A 24469-nucleotide genomic window follows, 5' to 3' on the forward strand; every position below is an offset into this window, starting at 1 on the left:
TGTCTCCTTGTTCCAAAGTGTGTGGTAGTAGGAGTAGGTGAAAGGGATGCTCTAGAGAACCTAATCCTTTGCTATTTTCACCATCATTGTTTGTAGAAAACTGCCTCACTCTTTTTCTGGGAAATCATACCTATCTGCTGACTTCTTTCCTTACACCAGGGTGGCTTCTGAAACCAGGGTAAAGAACAAACAATTCCTGTACTGAAATTCAAATTTTTACCCTGATTTTGCTGCCTTTCACTCTTGCATTGGCTCCTTTGATGCTCTTTTCAGTCTGAATACAAATCCTTTACTATTTCCTCACGTTTGGTGTGAAACCTATCTCTATATATACCTGTGTGCATGATTATTCTTCCTGGCTTTCTCTTTCCTCCTATCCAATTTGGGTTTCTAAATTCTAGATGACAATAGGTCTAAATATGCTGATTATGTATTTGTCTATATACTTAGCCTACCTTAAACTCTGGATATTTTCTCTTGTGGTCCACTTATTCAACCTTCCAGTTTTGTCTTGATGCCTAGGATTCCAATTTTAAACCTTTGAATCAGTGGTAATTGTAAATTTCTTTTCTGAATTGGTACATTTGTTATTTTATCTGTAAGTTTTTCCACTTTCTGGACTTCCATCCTTGTCACCTATTTGGTGGTTGCCTACAAGGTGGAGATAGTATAGGAAGAAGGGATTCTCAGAGGAAAGAAAGGCAAACCCTACAACCTGGCAGTGGATGCTGGCTGTGGATAATATCAAAGTGTTCTGGGACTTGTCCCTCACTTTGCCAGGTTCCTGGGGACAAACGTCAGGAAAACTCAGATTCCATAGTGTTGTGAGGAAGATTATGTAGTATTAGTTGCATATAGTTTCTATGGACCTAGAAGGAAGGGCTGGAGGATTCCAAGATGGAATGAAGGAGCAGGAAGTAGGGCTTGTACTCTGAGAGGGACTCTATTAGTGGTTGGCACAAACTGTTGCTAGTCCTGGGAGATCTCAGAGTTAAGGACAACCTGCATCCTGATTCCCTGGGATCCTGAGTGGTGGAGGTTTCAGAAGCAAGTGGACAAGACCTGCATAGCTGTACTAAGTGGAGGAGGAGTTTGGGATCTGGTGGACAGCATCTCGAGCATACTCTCTCTACTTGGGTACCTTGGACCACCTTGGCTCTTGGCATCCTGTGATCATCTGTGGATTACTGTGAGAACCCTCAAAGCCACCCTCAGGCCCTTTAGCTGTGCTGGTCAAACCTAGCTGGAACCAGGTTTGAAGCGACTTCCCAGAGACTCCTGCACTGCTCCTTTGGGCCCTGCCTGCTTAGGTCACTAAGATTAGAGAAGTCAAGTCCTCTCCTTGCCCTGTGGTTTTGCCCTTTAGGTTTTAGTGTAGAATCCCCTATCCCACTTTTATTTAGTTAAACATAATTAAAACTGTTAAAACCTTTTACCTTGCCTGTTGGTTTCAAAGACTCTGGCCTAGTGGTGAGCTGGGTGACAGTTGGCCAACAGCCATTCTTGACAGTTAACAGCAGCTTAGCTGTGTACTCTGGTCTCCCTATCCTGGTCCTGTCTCTCCTTCAACCCAATGTGTGTATACCCACAACCATTAAAATTATATTTTAACATCCCTGGTGCCCCATTCTTTTTAAAATAGTCTAAGCAAGCATACAGTTTCTCCCTAGCGGAAGATGACTCTTTTTATTCAATCTATATTCTCTCAGTGGAGGATGACTCATGGTCCTCATGACAGTCCACTGGTTTGAAATAAAGTCCTCCATGAAAGAATTGAGGTGAATTCTGAATCCCTGAGTCTGTGCAAATCTTAGTTCCTGTACATCAATGATTCCCAAAGTGGGCACCACTGCCCCCTGGTGTGTGCTACAGTGATCCAGAGAGGTGGTGATGGCCACAGGTGCATTTGGGGGCAGTGATAGTATGTGACAGGGGGCGCTAAGTAATATTTTTTTCTGGAAAGGGGGCGGTGGGCCAAAAAAGTTTGGGAACCACTGCTATACACCAAGAATGAGGATTCATTATGGAGACTTCTTAGAAGCACTCAGATTTACCAGGAAACTCAAACTGTCTTTAACATGTATGCAAATGAAAAATTGAAGCACGCACTCTCTGAATACCAAGAGATATTTGATTTTGTTCCTTTTCAAAACAAAAAAAGAATTCTTTTTTCATTCAAATGAAATTTTTTTAGCAATCACTGGCCTGATGGTATTTCTGCAATCCCTTTAGTCCATTCCCATGTTCCAAACTATTCAGAATGCCTAACCACAGGCAGCCAAAGCCTTCCTGTACCAGACTCAGGGGGGATTCTTGGAGATCATGAAGATATCTTCTCTTGAAATACCATTGGTGATAAAATTAGAATATTTTTGTATTTTGGCTTTGCAAGACTCTGAAGGCAAAGATGGTACCTTAGTTTCCAAATGGATATTTAGAAACCTTGGACTCAATTCTAAGTCCAATAAGAGGCAAAGAATCCTAACAGAAAAAATAATCTGCCATGCCTTTTGGGAATTATCTGATTCAGTCATATATGAGATGGAGGGCCTTAGCATAGAAACTCCTCTTCAGAGATGTAATGGGGTAAACAAAACAAAACAAAAAGTATATTCCCAGAATGTATGATCTATTGGATATAGCTACCATTATGATATTAGGCCAAAAAAATTAGATGTTTACTTGTTAAGTTTATTGTAATGTTTGACTTTATTTTTAGAGAGGTTGGTTAGATTAGATATCTTTTGAGATTCATTATTACTCTATAATTCTAATTCTGTGGTTTTGTAGTGTGAGCTACATGAAGAAATTTAAAAAAAAGACATACCCCAAATGCATAGGAATTGCATTTTTTCTTTTTTTTAGTATTTCTATTTTTATTTTTTAGAATATTTTTCCATGAATCCATGATTCATGTTCTTTCCTTCCCCATACCCCCAATTTCCCTCACCTTCCTTGTAGCTGGTGCACAATTCCACTGGGTTTTATATGTTACATTGATCAAGACCTAATTCCATATTATTGATAGTTGCACTGAGGTGGTTGTTTAGAGTCTACATCCTAAAACGTATCCCCATCAACCCATGTGTTCAAGCAGCTGTATTTCTTCTGTGTTTCTACTCCCACAGTTCTTCCTCTGAATGTGGATAGTGTGCTCTTTCTCATAAATCCCTCAAAATTGTCCTGGATCATTGCACTGCTGCTAGCAGAGAAGTCCATTACATTCGATTGTGCCACAATATGTCAGTCTCTGTGTATAAGGTTCTCCTGGTTCTTTCACTCTGCATCAATTCCTGGAGGTCATTCCAGTTCACATGGAATTTCTCCATTCATTATTCCTTTGAGTGCAATAGTATTCCATCACCAGCATATACCACAATTTGTTCAGCCATTCCCCAATTGAAGGACATACCCTCCTTTTCCAGTTCTCTGCCACCACAAAGAGTGTGGCTATAAATATTTTTGTACAAGTCTTTTCCCCTATGATTTCTTTGGGGTATTAACCCAGCAGTGGTATGGCTGGATCAATGCATTTTTTTCGAATTTGAGCATCTTGTGGCCATTAAACAGCTATTTGTTCTTGACCTGCTAAGTGATTTATGTTTAGGATGTCTCTGGCATATCTTCATTCAGCAACTATAATCACCTGTCTGATATTCAAGCCTTAGCTTGAGTAGGACTTAAAGCAGACTTCTGACCTAGTTCCCCTTCTTTTGTTTCAGAAAACTACCAGGGAGAAATGAGAACTTGAGAGGTTTCTGAAGGCTAGTAGAACATAAGGAGAGTGCCAGTTTTAAAAAGTCATTGTCTCTTCTAGTGCCTAACATTGTGCTTGTCATACAGTAGGCTCTTAGTAGATGTTTACTGAATTGACACCTATTGCTATTATTCCTTCATTTTCGAAGAAGACTAATGGCATCACAAAGTCGGGGTCAGGGTACGATGTGTTTGGCTGTACCTGAATTTGGAAGGCATTACCACAGATTGAGCATAAATGCTTTATTAGAATATTTAGGGTGGAGGTGGCTTTGGATTTGTACAACTCACATTTCCTTAATGCTTCTACAATTTTGCTTTGCTTATCCAGTACAGAACCTTTTCCAATGCATACCTTGTGGACAGTCCTGTGCCAGAATTTCCCATGGCTTGCAGTTGATAAAAAAGTGTTTCAGAGATATCTTGAGAGTAACCTTATACTACTTTTTCTGACTGTTATATGGATGCTTACCTTCTATGAGTTTTCCACAAAATATTCTTTTGGGTAAATTTGTTTGATATTAAGGTTACATGGCTGGCCCATCAGAACTGCACTCTTTGTAATAGAGTTTGCATGCTGAACAGTTCAGCTTGAGAGAGTACCTCAGTAAGCAATACCTTATCTCGCCAGGTAGTCTTCATGAGCTTCCTAAGAAAATTCAAGCGGAAGTAGTTCTTGTTATGGCACTGGTAGGCTGTCCAGGCTTCACAGGCATACAAAAATGAGGTCAGCACAATGGCTCTGTAGACATTTAGATTGGCATGCAGCCTGATACCTCTTCTCTCCACACTTTCTTTCCAAGCCTCCCTAATCTGATATCTGATTTAAACAATGCGAAGAGGAAATCCACAAATATCCGTGGATCTTTGTTCCAAATCTAGTGTCCCTTTTTGTGACTTCAGAGACCTTTGTATTAACTACTTAATTTAGGTCCTGTTTGCAAATACTAGTTTTGTTAGTTTTGAGGGCCAAAAATAAAATAAGATATGTTGTTGGTCCTTAAGGAAATGGCAGAATAAATGTGAAAATAGAAAATATGGATAAAATTATAAAGGCACCATCTTTCCAGTATCTAGAGATAAAATGGCCATGGGGAGCAAGGCAGGATTGAGAAAGATATGAAATTTCATTTCTGCTTTCAGTGATTCATAGTACCTAGAATTCACATAGACAAGATCATCTTAAACTACACCCCCCTTCACTTAGGATCATGGAATCATAACTTTAAAAATGGAAGGAATATTAAAGGTCATACTGACAATCCCTCAAATTTTATAATGGTGGAGAATGTTACCTAAGGAAGGTAAGTGACTTTCTCAAATTCAGAAGACTTTCTTTGATTTTGGAAATCATATTTTTTCTTTTAACTTTATCACTAACAAGTATTTCAATGTATAAAAAATAAAATATGATTGCATGTGAAATTATGGACTTTTGTTGAATAATTTCAAAAGCATATTAAATATAAAAAAATAGCCATTTGTCACCTTCTAAACTTTCTCCCCCTATATTCTTTTAATGTTTTGTTGATCCTCTCTTCTTTTTGTAGGATTTTTTACTACCCCATTCATTGTATCCTGTCCTCCAAATAGAAACTGTCCTTTTTAATAAATAAATCCAATCAAACAACTTAATGAGATATTAAAATAACATTATATATGGCTGTATAATGGTATTTGTGGTCAGGTTTATTGGGAAATGTTGGTGAATCTAAAGCTATTTTGGGTATTTGCCCAAAAGTTTATTTAATTTGTCAAGAAAAATAATCAAGGCTCTGATTACACCCAAAAATGAATATTTAATTCTGCAGCTTTAGTGATAGGAGGCACACTTTTTCATCAGTCTTCAAGGTAATGATTGGTTTCTATTTTGATCAGAATTCTGAAGTCTTTCAGTGATTTTCCTTTAGATTATTGTGTTCATAATTTAAATCATTCACCTGGTTCTGCTCATTTTCCTCTGTGTTGGATCATACACACATCTTTATTAGATCATACACGTCTTCCCAAGTTTCTTTGAAGTATTCATGTTTGTAATTTTTTATGGCACAGTCCATTTATATGCCACAGTTTGTTCATTTGTTAATTTATGCAGAGAAAGTTATCATCTCCAGGAGTTTAGTCCCTATCCATTTACCATCTCAACCCAGAATTTACCAAGCCTGAGTAGCCTCCATAGCCTGCTCTGAGGGTATTCTGTTAACTGTTTCCAACTGCTTCCTCAATCAATGAATACCCACTTTCATATAATAGAAAAATACTGCTATAAAAAGTCACTTCTCTTTGACTTCTTTGGTGATATGTTCCTAGAAGCTTAAAGGGTATGTGGGATTTAACGAATAAATAATGAATATTTAATGAATATTTGGGTATAATTCTGAATTATTTTCCAAAATGGTTGGATTGGTTCACAAATCCATTAACAATCATTTAATGTGCTTATCCTTTTACATACCCTCAACCACTGTCATTTTTCACCTTTTATTATCATGCCAATTTGTGGGGGTCACACAGACATCATCTCATATGAATACATAATACCAAAGTAAATAAGAGCTGACTGACATTGTGTTTTATTGCACTAATGTTTGATCATCTCCAGTCATAATGATGGCATAAGAATAAAAACTGGACCCCAGAAGCCTTGTTCTATCGAGATTTCATACATGCCACAACAAGAAGAGAAGTTGGAAGTAGAATTATCTGTCACTGATGAGTCTTATAAAGTTTTGGCCAGCTAGAATGAAAAACTAATTAGCATGTGTCACCCAAGAAATAAGTATTAAATTCCATTGCTACCAGTTATTAAATTTGAATGTAACTATAATGACTATGAAACTTTAATGGCCCACCTGGGGACTATTAATTCCCAGGTGCTAAGATTTCCTGTGACAGTGAAACAATGTAAAATAGACCTATAGTTTGTGTATGTGGCTCAAAAAGTTATACCATTCCCTTTGGAAGAGACTGGTGTATGGGAATCCGGCCAACTAGGTTGTCAGGCAGATTTCTTACTTTGAGATTGAATAGATCCTAGGACCTATCATTTTATCTTAGCCAGATTATATTGAAAATTCTTGTTTCTGGCTTATATTTGAAAATTATACTTGCTCTTGAAAGATGTGTCCATTTTGTCGTCAATACGTATGCTATATATCATAGTCAATAAATATGCATTCATTAGGTGCCTACTATATACCAGCTGTTGGGAATATAAATCACTGCCTTCAAGGAGATTACATTTATTTAGAACTCTTTGAGGTGTTTGAGGATACCTCATTAACAGCTGTAACATCCATGATCCTGAGAGGGTTTGTTAAAGCTACATCACAGAATTCCATAGTGCCCCCCAGAACTCCAAGGAAGGGGGCAGATAAGGGCAGTTGGAGACCTGGTATAAAAGCCAGGTCACCCCTCTTGCAAGGGTCTTGGCTCTTGGCTCTTGGTACACACTCTGTGTAGCTTCAGGGGCTGAGGCATTCAGTCTCTGATAGCCAGGGGCTGCTTTACTTTGATAGCTATCCTCAAGATAGACCTTCAAGCAAGATCACTGTCTACCTTCAGTTTAGCTGTTTAGGAATTAGAAGAAAAATATTTAGGGGTTTAAGATAGGAGTCCAGCCATTCAATACACATCTCCCCTCCCCTTGTGGGAATGTGCTGCTAGCCTGTATTTAGCAGTTTCGGTTAGTTTACATTCCCTCATCCTTCCTAAACCAATTCCTTTCTCCCTGTTCTCAGAAATCATTAAATCTTTGTTTTTGGATATTGAGTCTGTATCCAGTTATCTTGGGTCATACTCTCCGCCTCTTACTTCACTAAGTTAAGTATTTCATCCAAGCTGGAGTTGAAGCTGTCTGTATCCTAAGAGCCTGTGGTTTGATCTGAAGAAGACCAAGCCTTGTTTATCCTAACCTGTGGGGGGATAATTTATGCAGAGAAAGTTATCTCCAGGAGTTTAGTCCCTATCCATTTACCATCTTAGCCCAGAATTTACCAAGCTTGAGTAGCCTCCATAGCCTGCTCTGAGGGTATTCTGTTAACTGTTTCCAACTGCTTCCAGTATGGGGGAGGAGGAGGAGAACTCTACTCATTCCTGCCCCTCCCATCCAGTTAAGCTTGCCTGCTACCCTTCTGTTCTGGGACCTGGAGAAACCATTGCTATTCTGTCCTAAATCCTACAATTGCCAATCTGACACAAAATCCAACACAGCAAAAGCATTTATATAAAATAAATGTCTCTTTGCAAATAGAGTAATGTAATGTATAAATCAAGTTAAAACAAGGGTTTTGCACACAGTGGACACTTAATGAATGAATGAATGAATGAATGAAAAAAAAATTCCTCAGCTCTGAGAACTTATAGTTTTAATAAGCTCAACCAAATCTATATTCCTGGCTTAATATTTATGGTACTCATAACAGAAAAACAAAATCAATTGTCAATTGTCATGTGAACTGGTTGGGATAGCATACTTCATCTTGGGCCATCTAAAGATCATTTGGAAATTTTGACTTCTTTCAGAGGTCAGTTCCATAAAGCACAAGCTTTTTGTACTCTTCAAGATCTATTGACTTTGTCTGCTTCCACTGGAAATTCACAATATTGATTTTAATTCAACCATTTAAGTTAGTGGGCGTTCAGAGACTAAAAAGAAATGAGAAACCAGGACTAAAAGAAAGTACTCATTCTTAAAGCAATGAAAACATTGGTACATTTTAACCTTGTGAAATTTTATTAAAAGGAACATTGGACATGGCTGAGCAATAGTATTTGTGGTCAGGATTATTGAAAAATCTTGTTGAATTTAAGGCTATTCTGGGAATTTGCCCTAAAGGTTATTTATATTAAATCTTATTTAGTTTGGGCCTAGCAGAGGGTTTCGTTTCCTTTGGAAATGAATTCCCATTTTCCATTAAGAAAGATAAATTCCTGATCACAATTTTTCAGTTTTGACTTTAGCGTCCTGGAGACAGCCTAGAGATGTTTATTTATGTGGAAAAATCTGGAAGAGATGATATATAGAGAACTCTCTCACACTATCATCCTCAATAACCCAAAAGCCACATGCTTTATCTTTCCTCACTAGAATCAATGGAGGGGACTCCACCTGAGAAGCATCAATGGCAAATGTATCTTCTCACCAACTTTCTACTTAAAGCCGTGGACTTAATTTATTCTATAAATTTCTTCTTACTTGCTATCTCACATTCATATGGCCAGAACTTTTCTATCCCCTACTCCTCTAATGCCTGTGATTTGAAATTTCTACTTGGGTAAAAACTCTTTCCTTCTCTTACATATCTGTTTTCACCTTTATTCCTACTCAGTTTAATGTTTCTCCTCTCCTGTCAGTCAGTGAATTCATCAACTGAAGGACTTATTTAACACCTACAACGAAAAAGGCTCTGTACTAGACAGTGGGGATACAAAGACAAAAATTTCTTAAGAAATTTACATTCTAAAATAGCAATAGCAAATATGTATATACCTATACAAGATTCATACAAGTAGATTCAAGGTAAACTTGGAGGAGAAAGTATTAGTAATTTTCTATGTCCTTCTTTGCCTTCTAAATACATTATTCCCCAATCCATTATTGTATGTACACATATAAGATATATATCAAAATTAACTTTGAAAATAGAGTGGGACAGAAGAAGAAAATTCAGAAGGAAATGCTGACAAGTAGGATAGCTTTGAAAGTAACATGTTGAATTCATTATATACTTTTAATAATTCCCTTCTTCTGTTCTCCTTTGAATATAGAAATGTATTTTGGATTACTTGTTAAATTTATAAAAAATGAATTTTAATTTTAAAATCTGCATGAAAATATCTATGTCCATATATGTTCATATTTGCATTATTGTATATATATCTGACAAGTATATGTATATGTAAAAACATATTTTTCATTTTGAATTTTAAAATTAAAATTTATTTGTATTCTAAATTTAAGGAAAAAAATCCAAAATAACAGCTATAAAAGATGAACATGAAGTTCAAAGCAGAGAAGAAAAAGATTTCAAAGTATATAATAAATTCTACAAGTTATTTTCAAAACTATTTTCATCAGTGTTTCCTTCTAAACTTCCCCTTCTTTTCCTAACTATTTTAAAGTAAATTTTTATTGATATCTTTTGTTTTTATTTGTCACATTCCCCAATATATCCATCTACCATCTCTTCCCAGAGGAAAAATTCTTACAATGATAACTAAGACAGAAGGAGGTGGGTATTTTAGTAAAACTAACCAACATATTGAAAAAGCCTGACATTATTTTCAGTGTTCTACATAAATAGTTCTCAACCCTGGCAAAGAAGTAGGGTCAGGCTCGACTTGATTTTAGAAAATTCCCTTTAATCTAAGATTTCTTTCCATGTTCTTTTCATCTGGCATTCATCAAAACTTAGCCTTTTCCTCAAATCCTAACACTGTCCAATGCTAGTGACTCCTCTCTGCCACATTCCTTCTTTCCTTCCCATCATACTACTGTCATCTACATGCCTGACCTCCCTTTATCTATTTCTTTCATCAATTCATCATACTCCTACACCCCATTATTGTTGATTTCTTCCAAAGCATTGTGTAGGTTCACTTTTCCCATCTCTAAACACAGTTCTTTGATTCTCCTATGTGCTTTAATCAATGCAGTCATCACCTTTACATAGATAATTCCCAAGTCCAAATGTAATTTCTCCCCTTAATGCCAGCTCAACATTTGTAACTACCTACAATATTCCCCACTAAATGTCCAAGAGTAAACTCATCACCTCCTTTCACATAAAACTGTCCCTTTACTACTTTCATTTTTGTTGATATTACCAGCATCCTCCCAGTTGTCAAGTATCAAAATCTGTTGGTTATCTTTGACTTATTCTTTTTCATTTCTCAGGTTCAAGTAGTTGCCAAAGATTCGTACATTCATCACCTTCTATTTCCCTGTATCACCATTCCTTCCCTGTACTATTATAATTACCTTTTAACTGGTCTCCCTGCCTCCTGCCTGGCCCTTATTTCTCATTCACAAAGCTGCCAAATTAATTTAGCTAAGGAATATGTATGATTCTATAACTAACCTACTCAAAATTTTCATTGGCTGTAGGATAATAATATATAAGCTCCTTAACCCACTGTTTAAGTTCCTATTAGTTCCAGTTTCCTTTTCTAGCCTTGTTTCTTGTTATTCTACTTAATGATCTCTTCATTTTTACCATGCTAAACTACTGAAAGTTCCTTGAAGTCAATATGAAGTCTGCTTTCTCTGTTCATTCATGGAGTTCATACCCTTTGCCAAGAATGCACTCCCTCTATATCTCTACATTTCTGAATCTTTTCTTTTGTGGTTCAGTTCACATGCCACCCTTTGTCTGGAGCCTCTCTAGGACCTGACAAGTGAAAGTGATCTTTATTTTCTCTAATACTTCTTGAACACTTGATCTATATATCTTCTTTGCTTCTTTATCTTCCTACATGTATTACACTTCGTTATATGTATGTTGCATCTATTCTTAAATAGAACATGGGTTCTTTTGGCCAGCAGTTATGCCATTTCTTCATCTTTTAATTTCCAATGTCATACATAATTCCATACCTAAAACAGCTGCTTAATAAATGTTTGCTGAATTAAACCTATAGCCTGTTTCAAATAGAGATTGTGTTGTTTTTTTAGGCTGTCATTTTTATGTATTAATATTCTGTATAAACATTTATAAACTCACAGTATTCTTTAAAATGTTTTTAAAAATAGCATCTTACATGGATATAGTTTTCCTTTTGGTTCATTTTTTTATTATCCAACAAATGTTAGTGTTAATTGGATTTTGAAATAGACATTTCAAACAAGCAATTAATGGGCATTTGTTAAGTGCCTACCATGTGCCAGGATTTGTACTAGGCACTGGAGATACAACTACATAGAATAAACAATTCTTACGTTCAAGGAGCACATATTCCAATGAGGGCCAACAAGTATACACACATAAATGTATGTTTATATACATATACATGATACTTATTCATATACCTATACTCTCATTTGTATACACAAAGATATATATACACAGTGAGAGAGATAGAGGAAGCACAGGGAAGATAATTTATGATTTCTTTCCCAGCTTCTGAGTAGTTACAAATTTCTCCCCTCAAAGCAAATAGATATAATTTCCCCATATATATAAAAATGTACAGAATTATTCCTTTTTTTTCTTTTTAAGGATCTTTTGAAGGATAGTTTCTTTCTTTTAGTATGAAAAAATTGAAAACACATTTCAAGGAGGAAATCTCAAGGTTTTAAAAGAAATGTATCCAACAAAAATCATAAGTCCAAAGTTCCTAAAAGTATTTAGTTGGTGAATTCTCTGGTTCTCTGGCTAGTTTCATATTTCATATTATCCAGAAATGATATCATTGCCATTCAGTTATAAGTTAAAAATACCAAATCACTTGAATGAGTTGCTTTTTTTGTTGCCCTTTCAGCATCTGAAAATACAGAGGTAGGCAATAATTTACAGTGATATTAATATGATTCTGATCAATGGGTGTGTTCTTGTCTACTGGAATCTATTCTGTTGCACTTCTGACTTGGAGGGAGAGTTCTCCTTAGCAGGGAAGAAAACTATGTAATTAATGAAATCACAGATTTGAGTTAAAACTTGACTATTGATGTAAATGATGAAAAGCTGAAAATCAGTTCCAGCTTTTTCTTAGGTCTCTTTGGTTTTATGAGGCAGTCATTGAAGGTTTCTCTAATTCTGATTGTGAAAACATTCCATCATTTGCAGCTAGATTCCTGGTAAAGTTTACAGCATATAGAAAGTAATTATGAACTGAAATCAAGGTAAAACAAATTTCTTAGAGAAATGATAATTAAACAAAAAAGTTAATAGTATGCACCTTGCAAATATTTCCTAAAATGGAGTTCAGTTTTTTGAAGTGTATTTTGGTAATCAAATTCCATTGCCTTTGAGAATCTACTATAACATTTTGGTTGCCAGTTCTTTTTTTCTGATCTCATTATTAAAGTTCCATATGATTGGAATGTTTGATCAAGCAAAGCCTAAGAATAGCTGGACTCAATATGTTAATATGTGCCTTCATTTCGAGTAAAATCTGACAACTGACTAGATATGCATGGTTTCCTTTCCAGTCCCTGGAACATGAACAAGGTAGGCTCTTATAGTAAAAGAAACCTGAAGCCCTTCTTATTATTTTTAGTTAATTAATTATACCAATTACATATAATAACAAATTTCTACATAAGTTTTCTGAAATTATATGTTCCAAATTGTCTGCCTTCCATCCTTCCTTCCCTCCTGCAGCTGGCAAGCAATTTAATTTGGGTTATACTTGTATAATCCTGCAAAGCATATTTCTATATTGTTCATTTTTGTAAATAAATAACCTTATAAAATCAGAATCCCCAAACATAAACCCAAATAAACAATTGAAAAATCACATGCTTTCATCTGCATTCTGACTCCAACAGTTCTTTCTCTGAAAGTGGATAACATTTTTTTCTAAGTCTCTCAGAATTGTGGTGGATCTTAGTAGCTAAGTAAGTCCATCAAATTTGATTGCTCCATAATATTGCTGTTACTTTATATAATTTTCTTGTGGTTCTGCTTATTTCACTTTGAATTAGTTCATGTAGGTCTTTCCAGTTTTTTTTCTTTCCAGTTCTTTCTGAAATCATCCTGTTCATCATTTTTTACAGCACAATAGGATTCCATCACCATCATATACTACAGTTTGTTCAGCCATTCACCAATTGATGTTCATTCTCTCAATTTCCAAATTTTTGCCATCACAAAGTGCAGAGAAGTCTTTCTTAAAGTGAGATAATCCTTTAGTTAAAGTATAAGACACAAAAGGTGGCCACATGGCTAAAGTAGTCAATAAACATTTATCAAGCAGTTGCTACGTGCTGTATACTGCGTTAACTGCTGGAGATACTAATGTAAAAAAAAAATAAAAAAGAAATACAATGCCTACCCACAAGGAACTTACAATCTAGTGGGGGGAGACAATACAAAAGGAAAGCTAAAAAGTTTGTGGGAGGAAAGTGTTGGGGAGAAAAGGAGTGGGATATGATGGAGAATCAAAAGCGGTGCTGTTGGGTAGAAAATATATACATTCTAATTTCTTACACTGTATTCATTAGAACTTCATTGCAGTTAGTTAAGAAAGAAAGTTGGCGCCAGTAAGGATTTTCTTTCCATCATGTCAAAACAGGTTGAATAAAGCCTGCATAGTAAATGTCACAATAATCTGGCTTAATAAATATAATAATAATAATAATAATAATAATAATAATAATAGGCAACTAGGTGGTACACCAAATAAATCTCTGGATTTGGATTATGGAAGACTGATATTTACATTCTGCCTCAGATACTTAGCTTTGTGACCCTGGACAAATCATGTGACCTCTCTCAGCCTCAGTTTCCTCATCTATAAAATGGGGATAATAGCACCTGCATTCCAGGAAGGTTGTTGTGATAACATCTGCAAAGTGCTTTGTAAAACAGAGTATAAATATTAGTTATTATATTTAAATATTATAGCATAGATTTAACTTAAGCTAATTACCTTAAGCATATTATCAAGATGATGGAAATCTTTTGAATTGCATGAGATAATGGTGTCCTAGTTTTCAGAAGATTGATTTAGAAATGGAATTACAGTGTAAATTCAGATTAAGGAAAAAGCAGAATTAGTCAATAAGAATCTAGAAACCCAAGTATTTGTGTTCCTGAATATTTTTATGCTCACTAGAAGAAAAATATTTTGAATTTTTTTCTCTTTTATCTATAGTTTCATTTTCATGTGTTTAGTCATAATATATAAAAATCAACTGAGAAATGACTTCTTATCTCTAATGCAATTAAATTCTGGTGAGTATTAGGACAAATATCTTCATAAGCCCATTCAAAATGAACTCATTTGAAGCCTTCATGAGAAATAGAAAGCTCTAAAGCAAAATAAACACTTTCTAGAACTTAGACATTTTTGGGAATCCTAATTATATCTAAGCATAGTTACCAGGTGGAGTTCACATCTATTTATTTCTACATCCTCTGTAAGGACAAAAGTATGGGAACAAATTGAGAAAACCTGTTCATTTTTATACCCCTTGCCGTAATTCTTTCTCAAGAAGTTACATAAAACCAAATCTCCATCTCTAAATAATGAAACAAAACAAAATAACAACAACAAAAAGAAACAATCATTTTCATTTAAACTAACTTGTTAAGGGGAGGGGATGAAAACTCATTGTCAAAAGTTATTGAATTATAAGATTTTTTTGTTTGACAAAACTGAGAGGCAAATATATAACTCACTAGTAAAAAGAATATTATGGAGTACTTGGGTGGCTAAGTGGATAGACAGCTAGGCCTGGAGATGGGACTCTGTCTTTGGTTAAATATCTTACCTTAGACACTTCCTTACCATGTGACCATGGGCAAACCCACTTAGCCCTAATTGCCTAGCCCTAACCTTTCTTTTGTCTTGAAACCAATGCTCAGTATTGATTATAAGATGGTGGGTATGGTTTTTTAAAAAAAAAAAAGAAATATTCTCTATATTACAATGCCCATGGATTGCTGGAAAGTTTTGATGAATTTGAAAAAAAAAGTCTTTAGATTAGAAAACTTGGTAGACATTGTCAGAATTTGTGATAAAAAAGAATTTAATTTCTTACCTACATATAACTGGACAGTACAGGTGGGTGGTTTTCCTGTGCCTTACCTATTTTTAGACAGATTTTTATCCACATATTTTGTTTATATGTCACCTATTTTTCCTTTTATTTCTTTCCCCTTCATACCTTTCAGCCATCTCATTTGAAAGTATTGAGAAAAAAAAAGAAAAAGAAGCGAAAAAAATCCAATAAAGCAAATCAGTACATTAAAAAAAAATTCTGACATATTTGATACTTTATGCCAATGGACTCTCACTTCTACAAAGGAGTAAGAGAGGGTTGTGTATTTCACTTTTCAAAAATGAAAGATCATTTTCTAGTTTGGAATATGAAAATTAATAAATTTCCTCTATACTGTGATTGTGTGTATGTGTATGGCTCTTATGGCAGTTTGCATATAAACATTTAAGTTGAACAGATACTTAATGAGCATTGACTAATACTACAATTTTAGGATATTTCTTGCTAAGTAAGAGTTTGTAGCTTTTCCAATGAGTGTATATGTTGTGTGTATGTGTGTATCTGTATGCACTCCATAAAAATTGGAATCAAATTTATTGTCTATGATCATAATGGAAAAAATGCTAAATTTTAGCTAAAGTTATTGAAAATAAAGATTTAAATTTTCTGGAATTCAAATTCATGGACTTCTTTTAATCTATATATGAACTCTTTAAAGATCAGTGGACCCCCGGTTAAGAACTCCTTCTCCAAAAACTTTTAAATGCAAACAGCAGTTTTGTATTTTCACAACTATCACATTTCAAATGGGCTTATGTCTTCCATTAGTTATGATTTTTTTTTGCTTGATTCTTAACTGTTCATTTGCCTCCTAACCCCTACCTTTTATTATTTCAAATTTCTCTATGACTTGCAAACTCTAAGCCATGCAATACACTTTTTCTAGGACCATTCTAAAATCCGATTGGTGACTTTACACCTTTTTTTAATTAGAGCTAGACCACCAATCCATGTATCCTTCATGTGTACCTTTACTCCCTTATCAGTTTTTTGTATATCATCTTCCCTCACTGGAATGCAAGTTCCTTGGTGCAAGGATTGTCAAGCTTGCATTTGTATTCTCAGCACTTAGTACAGTTTCTGAAATATAGTATGCGTGTAATTGGAGGACTGGTCAGTGAGAGCCTAACTTAGAGCATATTACAAATACTCTACTTGTTGCCAATCCATTCAAGGCTTGATAATTCTGACAATGTATTTCCTCCCCAATTCAAACCATGTGCAACTATTTTCTGATTGATGCTTATTTCTTTATTTAATGGTAATGAAGGGCTATTTAATAAATAAAATTAACAAATAAAAATAATAAACTTAGCTGCCAAATTGCACACCAGAACTGATTGTGGATACAAAAGACTAATATAGATGAACTCTTTCTTTTCTCTGGTGTTGCATTAGACAAGAACAATAGTAAGCCAAGCAGTTTTTGTCTCTTTTGTCTTTTTCCTTTTTTGATTATAGGTGAATGAATAGCAGAGGAGGAACAGATCAAATTATGACTTATAAACTTTGAAAGGTAAAAAGGATGAACAGAGCTCATTGTCTCTTGAAGGAGAGTCACCTAGGAGCTATACCATCCAAGTTCAGTGGAGCATTGAGAAGTGACTGACTTGTCCACAGCAGTGAGATACTGTGCTTTGGAAGCAAAGGAAAAACTCATCCATTGGCTACATGGAAACAGGGTTGGGGACTTTTGATAATTGCTCCTTCTTTTTTATGCTCACTTTTATTAGGTGCTGAAATGGCAGAGCAAGTGTGCTTCCAGCTTGGGAGGTTGTTATATTTAGGACTTTGGTATAACTGCTTACTAAATATTCTTTGGGAGAAACCTTATCTTGCCAATGTTAATGTATGGTAATTGATTAAATGATAAAAGGGATTAGTTGGAAATTGATATTGGTAGGCGTAACATATTTTGTTTTGAATTAGGTAACACAACTGAAAATTTGTCATGATCATTTTGTAGGGTCCAAAGATAAAGACATTATTATTGTGTTTCTTGGTTCACATGGAAGTCAAGGGTTTTTCTTATTTGCATCTAGAAAAATGAAGTTGCCTGTAGATAGGGTTCTCTGCAGGCTTAATTTCAAAAAAAATATTTATTTATTTATAATATTTTTCTATGGTTACATGATTTATGATCTTTCCCATCCCTATTACATACCCCCTCCTGGGAATGACAAGCAATTCCACTGGGTTATACATGTATCATTGTTCAAAACCTATTTCCATATTCTTCATATTTGCAATACAGTGATCTTGTAACACCAGAAACCCAATCATATACTCATTAAACCACATGATCAATCATATGTTTTATTTCTGCATTTCTGCTCCCACAGTTCTTTCTCTGGGTGTGGAGTTCTTTCTCATAAGTCCTTCAGAATTGTCCTGGACCATTGTATTGTTGCTAGTAGAAAAGTCTATTACATTCGATTGCGCCATAAAGTATCAGTTTCTATGTATATGGTTCGACTGGTTCTGATCCTTTCACTCTGCATTAATTCCTGATGGTCTTTCTAATTCACATGGAATTCCTCCAGTTCTTTATTCTTTTCAGCAGAATAAGATTCCATCACCATCAGATACCATAATTTGTTCAGCTCTTCCCCAATTGATGGACACCCCCTCATTTTCCAATTTTTTGTTACCACAAAGAGCGTGACTGTGAATATTTTTGTACAAGTCTTTTTCCTTATTATCTCTTTGGGGTACAAACCCAGCAGTGGCATGGCTGGGTCAAAGAGTAGGCATTCTTTTAAAGCCTTTTGGTCATAGTTCCAAATTGTCCTTCAGAATGGTTTGACCAAATCACAACTCCACCAGCAGTGTATTAGTGTACCAATTTTGCCGCATCTCCTCCAACATTAATCGCTTTCCTTTGCTGCCATATTGGCTAGTCTGCTAGGTGTAAAGTGATACCTCAGAGTTGTTTTAATTTGCATTTCTCTAATCAGGAAATATTTAGAATACTTTTTCATGTGATTATTTGATAGTTTTGATTTCTTCATGTGAAAACTGCTTATTCATGTCCCTTGACCATTCAGCAATTGGGGAATGGTTTGATTTTTTTGTAAATTTGACTTAGTTACTTATATATTTGGGAATTAAACCTTTGTCAGAGGGTTTTGTTATAAATGCCACAGTGTGTTGCTTTCCTTCTTATTTTGGTTTCATTGGTTTTGCTCATACAAAACCTTTTTAATTTAATATAATCAAAATCATTCATTTTACATTTTGTAATCTTCTCTATCTCTTGCCTGGCCTTAAATTCCTTCCTTTTCTATAGATCTGACAATTATACTATTCTATGTTCACCTAATTTATTTATGATTTCATTCTTTATATTTAAGTCATTTACCCATTTTGAATTTATCTTGGTATAGGGTATAAGATGTTGATCTAAACCTGATTTTTCCCATACTGTCTTCCAATTTTCCCAGCAATTTTTATCAAATAGTGATTTCTTGTTCCCAAAGTTGTGATCTTCAGGTTTCCTGAAGGCTTAATATGGAAGATTTAAAAAGGATTAAATACTTTATATGACATGTGGAATAGTAGACTTTCTTTTCTAGTTTATTTGAGGAAATTAAAACAAAATATATAAAATCCATTTCCAAAGTTAAAAAGTGAGTCTCTTGTCAGTCAATAATAGTTATTGATCACCCATTGTATACAAAGCCCTTTATTAGACATCATGAAGCCTAATGTGGATTTAGTCACAGCAAAGAAACAAATGGCAGAGACTTATGTCTGATTTTTTTCTCTTCTTCCTTCAAGACCATATTTGTGTCCTAGAAGGTATTTGGATAGATTCTACCCCCTCACCGATATTCTTAGATGACATGAGCAATTTATATTTAACCTTGGTCTCAATTTCTTGGTTTCTCACTATCGACTTCCATTTTTCCTAGTATGTTTATACTTAGAGTGTTGGGGTCCTCCCAACCACAGAGGCCTCAGCAAGGCCTATGGTTCTTGACCCAGATTATTTGAGGTAAAAAGGGGCAGTTTTAAGGGCCTTCTGGAGCACCTTAGAACCTCTTGATCAGAGTACTGCCAGTTCTTGGCTCTCTACCAACAATAAAAGTAGTTTGACAACTGTGGGCTACAAGTTCCCTTAAAAAGTCCCCGTTAGAATACTAGGAGTTTTTGCCCCTCTGTAGAATGTAGAGAATGCTGCAGGTTCGAGGTGCACTTGGAATGTTTCTGGTTAAAGTACACTAAGGCTTTTGGTTTGTTTATTTGTCCTAGAGCTAATTTCTCTCCTTTCTCAGTGCCTGAAGGCTTCTGACTGTTCTTTGCTGAAGTCCTGGGATGGATTAAGGAGTTTAATGTTTTTTTTTTCTTTTTGGAGTACTTAATCGTTTTTCAGTCTGGTACCCTTTTAAGATATTTGTTAAAATACTTGTTGCAGAGGTAGGTTGCTATATATTTTATCACACTGCTGTCTTAAGCTTTGGTGATTAGTGAAGATTTATTCTTTTGAATTGAATCCTCTGGGAGAGGGAAAAAAGTTGTTAACCTTATCTTAATTTTGTTGAGTGGTTAACTAGGACTTAGCAAGGTTAAGTGACTTTCCCAGTGGCACACAATTAGCAAATGGCAGGGATGGAATTTCAAGGTAGATTTTCTGACTCTTAGTTCAGTGTACTTTTCAGCCTACTACACTGTACAGAACTCTGATGTTTCACTTACAAAAATAAAAAAATATGTCTAATAAATAGGGTGAACTAAAGATTTTTAATGCAAGTTGACAAATTTGACCTCATAGACTACACTAAGATATGGTGAGATGGGATTCAGAATATGGCCCTGAGAGGCAATATTTTAGTTGGAAGTAACAAAACTGATAAAGGAGACACTATATATTAGGAGATTTTGCTCATGGGAAGAAATCCATTAACCCAAGATGCAGGGGCAACATTGTGGAGGGCTTTTGGTTATGAATCAATAGATGGAAAAATAGAAATCATTATGCTATGGGAATCTACTTCAGACCATTGTTAATAGGAGTTATTAGATTAGGTGTCCAGGTAATGTTACAAACCTGAAATGGAATCATGATGTTATAATGATGTGGAGGAATTAATCTACTCAGGTAAAATAATAGCAGCAACAATAAGAGCTAGTATTTATATAGCACTTTAAATGCTCATTTCAGGTCAATGAGATTAAGAAGAGTGTATCAAATAGGCTTGAGTAGATAACATTAGAGAGTACACCCCTAACCTCCAGTGATACCTTCTAGAATTATGTATAGGAAGTATAGCCAATCCTAGCTAACCTGTTAGTGTGTGGGAGGGGGGAGGGGTTAGGAGCATCAATCTTGCTATAGAAAGTTTCATCTCCAAATCAGATGGAAAGGCCCATTGTATCTTGGAGTGCAATGACAAAGCAGATAGTATTACATCTTTAATACCATTTTCATTGAGAAAATGAAAATAATAGTTAACTTTTACACAGTTTAAATAGTGTCAAAAGGTTTGTAAAATGTTTCTTAGAATTCTTCAAAAGACTATCAATAGACTATAACTGGTCAAAATCTAATAAAATAAAATTTAATAATAGCATTTTCAAAATTCTATCCTTAAATTGAAAAAAAATCCAGTGAGGAAGTATTTCTTTTTGTCTTCATAGACTAGCAACTATTTTGTAACTTAACCTCTGATCTTAGATATCTAGAGAATTTAAATGTTGAAAGTTTAAGTAACTTGCTCAGAGTCCCCCAGCTGTTTTGTGTCAGAAGTAGACTTTGATCTTGGTTCAGGTCTTCCCAGCTCAGAGGCTGATTTTATTGCCATTCTATCTCCTCCTGTTTACTGTAGTATAAAATGGCATGGTTCTATACCATCTACATGGTATCCTGAATTAGCAAGCTTCTTGGACAGAACTGACCTCCCAGGATTCTGCTACATACAGAGATGACTTTATTTCCCTTTATATAGCCATATCTGAAACAAGGGCATCATAGTGGAATAAACAGTAAACATATCTTAAACTCTTTTTGTAAGGCAAAGTGTTCCCTTAGGGCTTTATATATTTTCCAATGAGCATTGTAGTCAGTTGAAGATAAGCATACTTTTGTCTCCCATAATTGAATTCCTACAACTTAATTAGCTTATTCTTAATTAGTGAGAGACATTTTTTTCAGGAGGTGTTGAGTTTCCCTTCAGTGGAAATCATTAAGCACAGCCTGGAGGATCATTTTTTGGTAATGGCGTGGAGGGAATTATTTTTCAGTTACAGATTTGACCAAATGACCTCTAGAGCCCTTTTAACTCAGATTCTGGAATTCTATGACTCCAAATCCAGTTATGATTTTAAGAAACTAAAGGAGTTCCTGTGTTCCTTTCTGGAAGCAGTTCAGCACTTTTGTCCTAGCCCTACAAATGACAAACAGTAACAATAAAGATATTTATGTTCAACCTATGCCATTCCCTCCTTTAGCCCCCACTGGAAAATAGATGGTATTTTTTGGGAAGTGAGACCCTAACTACAAATCCTACATATTTATATTGCAGCTTCAATGCTCTTCTTTCTTCTCTCCTGTTGATTTCAATTTCTCCTTCCTCCCATAATTATTAGAAAACAGGAACCTGTTTTTGTTACAACAAAGGGCTGAATATTCTTTGGTGGGTTTTCTTGAGTATTTTACATCTGGCATGGTCTATGGTCTTTGCTCCAACCCTAATGCAGTTTTCCTGTGTATAAACATGTGGGAAGAGAAGAGTAATATTTAACCACATTAAGAAATACTTCATAAGTTAACTACTGCAGCAATGCTGATCTGTCTGTCTTAGTTGTCTTTACAGTCAATGTAGTTCCTCCCATACTGTGTAAAAAAGCAATGGTTGTTAGTATCAGTTGTGATGCTATCTTAAATGAATGGAATGACTGAATCCATGGGTTATTTATTAAGAATAGACAATAGCCTCAGAATAGATGGACCAAAGAGATTTCTTCCTTAGTGACTAATGGAAGCATAAACTTCATTAAAAATTATTAAGGGTTTGGAAATAACAAATGCCTAATGAATTTCATCTGCATTGATTTATTGCCAACAATCTTGTTTTAGAGCAAACCTTTCATTTTTCTCTGAGTGGTTTTAGGCTTTAACATATTCAAGCTTTTAACTTCTGCTACTAAAAAAAGAAAAACAAAAAATAACAAATACCTTTTAATGCTTTTTTATTGACTAGACCACTTAAAATGTGATGACAAATGTTGATTATAATTTCCTTTTGCATAGAGTACTTTTGTCCAGTTGTATTTGCCAGAAAGCCTTGGGGGGCTATAAAGTGAGAAAAGACCCAGAAAAATGATTTTAAAATTTAAGTTCCAGCCTCAAATAGCAGAGTAAATTATATAGGATGAATACTTGTATTCTTTTAAGGCATCGGTGACTTTTGGCACAAATATATTTGAGGTAGTTTTTGTACATAAGAAATACCATGCTAGGTCAAACAATAGGCCATCTACCCTCATATTCTGTCTACCTTTATTCCTAATGGATTTTTAAAGACAAAGTATGACTGTCTTCCATGGCATCAATATTAAATTGCTGGATGACAGATATACAGGGAGCTAATTTGAATATTCCTGAGATCTTCTTATTAGAGCCTAATATAGTTGTATTATAGGCAGAGCCTGACTCATGGGATGAACCCTACTCCCCTTCCCATGACTTTTGTAGACAAGAGGGAAAGAAGATTGTTGTGCATAGATGGGAGTAGTGAAGAAATTTTTATAACACAACTGAGGAGGTTGTTCTTTTAACCCTTTTTCAAGGAATTGGTAAGAAGGAATTTTTATTTCAGTGACTGAAGTTTTTTTTCCCCCTTTGTATTTCCTGCAGTGATACATGTAAGAATTAAAATTGGGGTTTTGACTCAATAAGAGAGTTATAAAATTATATTGTGGTCTCCAATTTTAAAATATTATAGCTTAAGTCAAAATGACTTTTAGCAGCTTTTATTTACAAAGAGGTGGAAAGAGTGAAAGTGGAAAATGTAGATAAAGAGACAGATTCTTTTTTTAATTAAGTTTATTTGATTAATTAATTAATTTAGAATATTTTTGCATGATTACATGATTCATGTTCTTTCCCTCCCTTCCTCCTGCCCCCCTCCTGTAGCCAATGGGCAATTCCACTGGGTTTTACATGTGTCATTGATCAAGATCTATCTCCATATTATTAGTATTTGCATTAGGGTGATTGTTTAGAGGATGCATCCCCAGTCATATCCCCATTGAACCACGTGATCAATCAGTTGTTTTTCTTCTGTGTTTTTACTCCCACAGTTCTTTCTCTGGATGTGGATAGAATTCTTTCTCATAAGTCCCTCAGAATTGTCCTGGATCATTGCATTGTTGCTAGTAGAGAAGTCCATTACATTTGATTGTGCCACAGTGTATCTGTCTCTGTGCATAAACTTCTCCTGGTTCTGCTTCCTTTCATGCTGCATCAATTCCTGGAGGTCATTCCATTTCACATGGAATTCCTCCAGTTTATGATTCCTTTTAGCATAATAGTATTACATCACCAACAGATACCACAATTTGTTTAGCCATTCCCCAATTGAAGGAAATCCCCTCATTTTCCAATTTTTTGCCACCACAATGAGTGTGGCTATAAATATTTTTGTACAATTTTTTTTCCTTATTATCAAAGAGATGGATTCTTAACAAGCGTACCAGCCCTAACAATTTCCCTGGCAAAGTGAAGCTCAGTTCAGCACCCTGGCAGAAGGCTTCCTCAGGTCTCAATCTCTGTGTGGCATCTTTAGCCAGAAGTCCACCAGTGCAACCTCCTCCAAAGCCAAGGCAGGAATCTCAGCCACTCACCCAGCAAGCCAATGCAGGATCCAGGGAAAGTCTCCTTCAAAGCCAAGGAAGCAGAGTCCTCCTCCAGCCTGGCTCTCCAATGCAGAGTGAATGATTGAATCCTCAAACTGCCCTTTTTAAAGCAGTATTATTGATGTT

General features: G+C 35.2%; 1 pseudogene; it reads left to right on the plus strand.

Annotated features, from left to right (window-relative positions):
* Positions 1-1722: 1722 nt before the first annotated feature.
* The window catches only part of LOC123251698, a 192451-nt pseudogene continuing 169704 nt past the window's right edge, over positions 1723-24469 (plus strand).

Source organism: Gracilinanus agilis, chromosome 1 (genome assembly GCF_016433145.1).
Source record: "Gracilinanus agilis isolate LMUSP501 chromosome 1, AgileGrace, whole genome shotgun sequence".
Classification (NCBI taxonomy): domain Eukaryota; kingdom Metazoa; phylum Chordata; class Mammalia; order Didelphimorphia; family Didelphidae; genus Gracilinanus; species Gracilinanus agilis.